The sequence below is a fragment of the Natrix helvetica genome (genome assembly GCF_964273705.1).
Source record: "Natrix helvetica genome assembly, chromosome: 4".
In the NCBI taxonomy this organism is placed as follows: Eukaryota; Metazoa; Chordata; class Lepidosauria; order Squamata; family Natricidae; genus Natrix; species Natrix helvetica.
Window position 1 is genome coordinate 48,241,110 of NC_138550.1, and position 9,420 is coordinate 48,250,529.

The window sequence follows — 9,420 nt, forward strand, 5'->3', positions numbered from 1 at the left end:
TCTCTAAGCATTAGCCAGGCCAGGGTGCTGATTTGCTTCTTTCCAATGCACCAGTTTGATGTCTGATGCAGTAACCCTGGAGATCTCTATTGTAACGAAATAACTGCTATCTCAGCATTATGTGCGGTTCCTGTGAGAGATACAGTTTTGCTGTGGTGTTTTTGGCTCATTGTGTTTGTATTTCTTTACGGAGCATTCTAGTGCTAAAATCTATGGAAAAAAAAAAGAAGGCAGGACGTGGCATTTTTCTAAGTTATTTGTGAGAAAATGACTTGGTTATGTGCACAGGATTGCCCTTCATTAGCAAGACGATATCGGAGTCAGCTTTTCTCTGGCAGCTATGTTAAATAATTGGTCCATTCTGCAATGCTGGCTGCTGCAAAAGTAAGTGGATAAAGTACACTGACAGATCTGCAATAAAAATCTAGAAAAAGATGTTGCTGATGCTACATTAAGAGAAGCTATCCATATTTTGATCATTTACTGTATATACAGGAAACCTCAAAAATGTTGGCACTTGACAACAACCTAAATCAATAAGATGTCCTGTTAAAATGTCAAAATTCCTGAATAATGATGGAATTTTACCCCTTATTTTTTGTTACCTAATACTCATCTGAGTTTTGAAGCCCTACTCTTTAGCCATGATCATTTATTTCAGCAAAAATATGCAAACTATCAATCAGCCTTTGTGCTTGAAAGAACTCCTGACACCAATTCTCCAAAATATAGTATTCCCTTCTATTATCCTTCTTTTGAGTATTCGACAATTGGATCAGCTAACATAGCTAGCTTTCACCTTGTGGTGAGATATAGGGGATGTTAAATTTAATGAATATAATACAATAAACAAATAAGTAGCATTTCCAAGATAAATTACTTTCCATAATTTTATTTAGGAGTTTTCAAGTGCTATGTAGTAAGGCTGATAATTGACCACTAAGCTTCCTACAGAGAACACATGAACTATGAAGCAGAGTAAGTTTCGTTGTAATAACTTACAATAAAGTATAATATATGGTGCAAAGTCAACAACATTCATGTTACAAAATAATTTGTAATTTAAAAATCAACTATAATTCAAATAAAATGTTGATGTATACTTTATGAGTTGTGTGATATAAATAGTGGAGCTGGAGCTTAAAGAGCTGTGGTAATGGAATGGTTAGGATGCAGTATTGCAGGCTAACTCTGCCCACAGCCTGGAGTTTGAGCCTGATGGGAGTCAAGGTATTCAGCCTTCCATCCCTCTGAAGTTGGTAAAATGAGGACCCAGATTGCTGGGGACAATATGCTGACATTATAAATTGTCCAGAAAGTGTTGTAAAGTATTATGGGATGGTATATAAGTCTAAGTGGTATTACTATTGAAATATCAATAGTTCAAAACTCTTAGATTTTTGCCCAATTACTTTCTATTTTAAAGACCATAAAAGAAAACTTTAACAATTGTTTGTAACATGAAAGATCATATGAATATTAAGCCTTAGACATCCATATGTCAAGGTCATATAAACAAAAAAGGACAAGGATATGATAGCAACATTGCTCCCACCATTTTACATATTTTTTTTATCCTCACATATCTTTAATTAATTATTTTGCTATGTATTTAATTCATAATTTTCTTTGCTATAACTAGTGATTGTAGTCTCCCATTCATAAAATATAAAAAGGAAAAACACTTTAGATATATGGTACCACACTTAATACATCTGTTGTTGCTATGTAAATAGCAAAGGCGGTTTCTTAATGTTATAATTATCAAAACATGATATTGGGATATGAAAGATGATACTGTTATCATGTTAGACGATCTCCAATTCATCAATTGATTTTTTTTTTGAAAGATGGAATGATAAAATATATTAAATATATAAATAATCGAATATATAGATAATTATACTCTTTTGCCTGGAGTAGCACTACAAAATATTACATTTTGACCAGTTTTCTATAACCTTTAGCCTGTTGTTATTTCTAAATCACAAATCACAGCACCGAAGACTGCTTTGGCAGTATTCTTTTAGATAAATTAAATGGGCGCAGACATGGAGAATTAATGGCTTAATTTTAATTGTGTTGAGTTAAATTGTGTTTAGAAAAAGAGTATCATATGTTGTACAAATATACATCAGATGTGCCAAAGTCCTTTCTGCCAAAGGTAAAGATTTGTAATACAACTGGAATTGGATCAGTTTTGTATCTCTACTGATAATATTAGTAGCAACAAAGGCGAGCACTTCAGGAAGTTAAAAAAGGGCAGTGAAGTAACACTAGTGCCACTGTGCATGTTTATGGTTAATGAGAAGATCAATGAATTATAAGTTGGTGATGGACAAAGTCTTATACCTGCCATTAAAAAAAAATCGCCTGCATATTTTAACAGATGTTTATGTCATTAAGTGTTCTCCTTTATTTGCTGTATAATTAAAACACATTTAGTGTATGTTAATAGGTATAATTATTAATAAGTGTTTATGCAACAGGTTAATATGTAAGCCAGCTTAAGTATTTCTTGGGTGGAAACAGTATAATAAACTGAGTAATTAAGATTATATATAATACATCACATAAGAAATATAAAAAATACATTTCATAAATATATTCACCAAAAGAGAAAATTGATATAGCCTTTAGTAGCCCAGAACAACGTGATTCTTACCTTTAGTATATTCTATTCTCAATTTTAACCAGCTGGATATTCCAATTTATTACTACTTAACCTATATAAAATGATTAAGTCTCTTCTCATTGCAGAATTAATGCTATGAACAGTCCCCTTCCTTTAGAAAACTATGGAGCTAATGTCGTTTTGGATACATTGTTATTTGTATATGCTCGTTTTAGTTTTTTATATATATATATATATAATATCATATTTGCGGGATCGTATCCTGCCCCATACATCCCTGCGACCAATCCGCTCTCACAGAGAGGGACTCCTCCGGGTGCCGTCCACTAGGCAGTGCCAGCGGGCGGCGCCCAGGAGTAGGGCCTTCTCTGTGATGGGCCCAGCCCTCTGGAATGACCTTCCCCCAGATATCAGGATAACGACGGATCTCCGCTCCTTCCGCACGAAACTCAAGACCCACCTGTTCCAACTAGCCGGCCTGGCTTAATCAGAACTTCTAACCTCCCTGGCAAATTTTAAACTGTATATTTAAATCTTTTGGGTATTTTAATTGTTTTAATTGTATTAATTTTATTGTTATTTATTTTAACTTTGTGGCTTTTACTTTTTGTATTGTTAATTGTTGATGTATTTACCTACTCCATGCCACATGCCTTTATATTTGATTGTACGTCGCCCCGAGTCCCTTCGCGGAGAGGGCGCGACTGATAAATTGAATCAAATAAATAAAAAAATAAATAAAATTTATTTGTAAAAAGTTTGGTCTATTTTAAGTGAAAGCTTTCTGGGTGGTATAAAGTAAATTATAAAGCAATGATATCCTGTACATAAAAGGTTACAAGAATATCACAGCGGAAACAGTAATTAAAGCAGTCATCAAATTCAGCAGAGCAAGTAAAACTAAACCCAAGGCAAATTAAATGACATGTTAAAATGCCTTGGCAAATAAAAAGTTATTCACTTCCTACTGAAACAACAAAGATTCTGTTGGATCAAATTCTCTGGGGTGATATGCAACAGGTAGTTTGCAGAAGCAGCAAAAGTTCTTGCTGCCAGTGGCTGCTCATCAAACATCAGTTATGGGAAAACATGGAGAAGAACTTTAGATGAAAACTGCACCTCTTAGTTGTATTATTTGGTTCAAAGCAGTCTTCCAGATATTATAGTCCCTTCAGGCTTTATAGATTACATTAAGTCTTTTTTTTGGGGGGGGATTATAATTGTAATTGACAATAAATGATTCGGGGCAGATAAATTTAATCTGTGGGTGTGGGTGTGTATCCTTTTTTATACCCAGTTAACAAGGAGAAAGGGAAAACAACTCTCATAAAAAAAGAATATTATGTTCTTGCTTTACCTATTGATCTGTTACTGTTTTTACTGTTGAATGGATAACAATATTCCTTACAAACTGTGTTATATCCCTTGATAATTGAGAGAACAATTTTACAGAAGTAATTTTTTTGGATTCTCAAATTGCTCTGTCACATTTACTATTTTATTCTTTGTTAAATCTACAGACATCACCAGGGAAACTGTTGAAGGAAAGATACCTCTTAAAAATCTCATGGGAAAATATATTCCAGATACATTTCCTTGATAATCCAATTGACTTCTTGCTCCTAATTAGCACTTCAGAATAGATAATTGGCAAGAGGAATGAGAAATAAATATGAAGAAAGGACTGGAATGATGGGCCTTTTGATCATAGGAAATTCTGAGTTATCATGCTTCTCAAATCATTGAGTTGCATTTAGAAAACTAGGTAAGAGAATTTTCCTAAAGTTACTACAAGGTGTATTTGTCTGCTCTTGCCAGAAGCAGCTAATGGAGTACTAGAGAGTATTATTTTTTTAAAAAACTTAGGCTACTGAAGCAGTGGGCACGAGCTTAAATGGACTCCAGAGGACAGGAAGGCCTGGAGGAACATTGTCCTTGGGTTCATGATGGGTTAGACATGTCTTTGCAACAACAACAACAACAACAACCATAACATATTGTAGAAGGTCAACACTTAACTCCCCAGAAGAATGAAATATTTTGGGAAATATTAAAAAAAACAGAATATTGTATTTCTATAAAGGAGAAATGGAGAAACATTTTTAAAGGCAGGAAGCATCCCCCACTTTTTCTTAATATCCCATAGCAGATGCCAGCGCTTAAGGAAATAAAGAGCTTATTTAAAGAAGACAACTATCTAGATGGCTTTATTCATAAGCAAGGGAAATACTGCAGGCAGTAATCCATTCAAGACAGGATATTTCAAAACTGCTTGCAGCAAGTTTGACAGCTAACAAATGCAGAGTGATAAGATTAGAAGCAGCCCTTCACTCAAGATCCAACACAGGACGAAAGCCATTAGAAACAATAGGAATTGCCAAACACCCTTTAGAACATTGCACCCTCCCCCCCAGAGCAGTCCAAACTCGCAGAAACCTGGAAGCTCAGATAAACAATAAGCCAGAAGTTGGGGGGCGGGGCTTGACATCTCAATGATACGACATGCAATCTTGGGTCTCCAGGATTGCTGTTGATATCTCTGTTTCTGGACAGTCCTTTTGGACCTAAACTGTTCTGAAGGAACATGATAGAGAAGAGTATGTTCTGCTGATCTCAGGGGCATTGCAAAGCCCTTGATTGATCCAGGATAAAGCTCTTTTTGCCAGCTACAAGAGAAGCAACTAAAATGGCTGCCAAAGGTTAGGACAAGCCTCTGAAACAGAAGCTGTGCAGGAATGTGCCAAAATGGTGAGAAAATTTTTTAATATTAGAGAAGGGAAAACCCAAAAGAATTGGAATTTAAAATAAAATTGAAGACAGAAGAAAATAAGCAGCGAATTAACTCTGGTTTAAGATAATCGTGATATCTTTTCTATCTTAACTTCGTTTGTTTTCTATGGACTTTTAAACTTGACTGGTCTCTTTTTTTCCTTCCTCCTCTATGCTTTCTCCATATTTTGTATTCATGGATTAAAAGCTTCTTCTCTCGTAAGGCTGGGGCGCAGCATAATTTTTACACTTTTCTTTTCCTCTCTTGGACAGAGAGGCAGAAACAGATGGAAAAGAAGTAACACTGCCATCTAGTGGCTAGAGGCTTTGCAATATAAAGCTATAAGCTTTGTTTACTGATAGGCTCAGGGAAAACGTTTTGTTGATACAGTTATTCCTTTGAAGGAAAGAGAAAGCTTTGATTTGAAAAACTCCACTGAATTTGTTTGACCTAAAAAATCTTGGATGTTTTGTCAGTGTTTATAACCTGGAAAATGGTACAATGTGAAGAAGAAAAGGCACTAACTTTGCAAATAATTTTCTTAGAAATTCAAAAGGTTTTAATAATTACAGAGAGAATTGAAAAGAGATTTGAAATTATAGATCTAAATACAAAAAGTATGGGGACAGCAATGAAGTTTGAGGACAGAGCTGAAAAAATAACAGAGACATATGAAAGTGATAAGAAAATTGTTGATACTGACAGCAAACTGAGAGTGGAGGGAAATGACAGGTATGAAATACAGAAAGGAGAAATTGATTATCTTCATTTCAGATGTCAGAAAATAGATGAAGAAAGGAGAAAAAATTTGGCAGAAATAATGAGAGTAATCTCGGCAAAAGCACTAATGATAATAAAAGTGAAGCTGATAAACAGAGCAGATAAAAGGTTTCAAATTCTTATAATGAACAACAAATTCTTAAGAGAAGTCCACATAAGACTTATCAAGAAAACATTTAGAATACAGACTTTACAAATGACAAGAGATATTGGACTACACTATCTCTGGAAGGATACAGGATGATGAAATGAAATGTCACAATAAATTTTAGTTAAATGCATTTAACTTTTGAGTGCTATGTACAATGTAATAATAGTTATAGTCAAATAAATGATTAATAATGGTAACAAAGCATTTATATATACTGGATTGATAATATGAAATTTTATACAATACTGCAAGTGAAGATATGGAGATGATGTTGAAAAGCCTTTTTATAAAAGTTAAACAATTTTATATAGAATAGAATATAAAGATGTAATATCATTAGATGATTTCAGGGGTGATGTAATAAAATGTCATACTATAAGTTTAAATTTAATATGCTTTAAGTTGAAAGGATGTAATAATAGCTAGGCTTAATCAATGTTTAATAATTATATCAATTTGTATACAAGTATATTAGATTGATGATACTAATAATGGGGAAAAACATGGAATTGAAAATTATTAGATAATGTTATCAATGCTAAAATAATAGAATGACGTCACAATAAATTTAGTTAAATATAGTTAAAAATTTAGTGTAATGTACAATGTAATAACAGTTATAGTCAAATAAATGATTAATAATGATAACAAATCAATTTTATATACTAGATTGATAATATGAAATCTTATACAAACTGTGAGGATTATGGAGATGATGTTGAAAAGCCTAAAGCCTTTTTATAAAAGATAAACAATTCTATATAGAATAGATTAGAAAGATGTAATATCATTGGATGATTTCAGGATAATGTAACAAATTTGTTATAATACAAATTTACTTCAAATTTAATATGCCTTATGTTGAAAGGATGTAATAATAGCTGGGTTTAATGGATGCTTAATAAGTATAACAATTTGTATACATGTATATTATGTTGATGATACTAATAATGGGGGAAAACATGGAAATGGAAACTATTAGAGAATGTTATCAATGCTAAAATGAATGACTTAGAATAGCAGGAAGCCTAATAACAATGTATACAAAGATATCTTGATTGTCAATATGTGAATTTTGATAAAATTCAAGTGAGGAATACGGAAAGGACACAGAAAGACTTTGTAACCAATTGACACACTGTGTGTAATTGAAGAGGCTTTTATGTTATATGTGTTGTGTGTTTGTCTGAAAATAAAAATTTTATTTTAAAAAAAAATTAGCCAGAGATTGACCAGATTAGCTCAGACAAGCACCTAGGATTTGCATTTTATCTTTTGCCTATAGAGCCAGCTATGACCCCTACATAACCCCTACATGATCCCATAGAATCTGATGGCCAATAGAATATTAAAGGACATGTTCTTGCTAGAAAGAGGAAGCTCAAATACAAACCCAAAAAAACCCCACCACTCTCAACTCCATTTTGTCAGCTGCCCAAAATCACATGTGGTTCTGCCTCATCAATCAACCTGGGAACTGGACCAGATGGATATTTCCTCCAACAATATAATAATGTGAAAATGTTACAGAGAAGAGAAGGCACAGTTAATTCTGCTTAAATGCTTGTATCTATATAATCATGATGGCGAACCTATGGCACGCGTGTCACAGGGGGCACCAGTAGCCAATTGTTAAAGCACGTGAGGTGTTGCCCTGTCAGCTACAGTGCACACGTGCACGCTGGCCAGCTGACTTCGGACTTCTTTTAAGGCTGTTTTTCGCCCTCGGAGGCTTCCTTAAAGCCTCTGGAGTGCAAAAAACCAGCCCATGGGCAAACCAGAAATTCAGGAATGGACTTCCGGTTGGCTTGTAGGGCTGTTTTTTGCCCTCCAGAGCCTTCAGGAGGCTTCCCTGAAGGCTCAGGAGGGCAAAAAATGGTCATACGAGCAAACCAGAACTCCGTTCCTGAACTTCCAGTTAGCCCATAGGGCCAGTTTTTTGCACTCTGGAGGTTTCAGGGAAACTCGGGGGGGGGGAAGGAGGCTGTTTTTGCCCCCCCAGGCTCCTAGAAAGCCTCTGGAGCCTGAGGAGGGTGAAAAAAGCATGCCAAAAGCGGGGGGGGGGAGCACTGGTCATGCACACATTTGTGGAGGGGGACACATGTGCATGCAAGCTGGGGTTGCATGCTAGCATTATGGGTGTGGGCACGCCTGTGCACGATCCCCCTGCACTCCCCCTGCTTTTGGCATGCGATCCAAAAAAGATTAGCCATCACTGCTATATACAGAACATGGATAATGCATATTTTTAAAAAGATTCTATGAGCTGAGAATGTTGTCGGATTCTTTCTAGTTCAGAAGTTCTATTTATTAATGAACTATTACCCATTTATGCTCACATATCATAAATCTGAATTGAAAACATTAAATGGATTATTTGTTATATTTTGTATGTTATATTTTAGCAGAAAAATCATACCTACTTGACAATCTCTGATTTTATAAGTCATTGCTCAGCTCTCTAGTATCTCTAATTAATTCAACTGATAGATTCTAAAAGGAATTTGATATCAGTGGAATCAGAGTATTTTGTTACACTATATGCTAGTATGGCAAATTAAATCAACACATTGTAATTCATATTAATTCCTATTAGATAAAAAAATTAGATCAAAACAATGAGATCAAGACAAAAAACCAAAATAAGATATTATGCAAAAGCAATTATAACTCTATCTAATTAAAATACAAGGCAGACAGTGGTAGAAGATCTAAAATTTAGAGAGAACTAGTTCCTATCCGTGAAACATCAGTAGTAGCAGCAGAATCTGAAGTGGGTAACAAAGAAACAAAGATGATGGTCAGGAAACTGCAGTAAAAGCTGATGTGACATCATAATATATATGCCAACATATTGGCATTATTCTGGCCAGTATTAAATGCCTGTGATAAAGTACAGATAAAACCTTGGGGTCTTTTATCACCCTCTGCACTATATATAGCAGGATACTTCAGGTGAAATAAAAATGTGCATTTCATTTCCTTCTTCATTCAGAGCCATTAAATATATTGAAGCATTCATTATTTATTATTTATCAAATTTAAAAGCCACCCATTTCCCTCACAGAGAAACTCTGGGAGAGT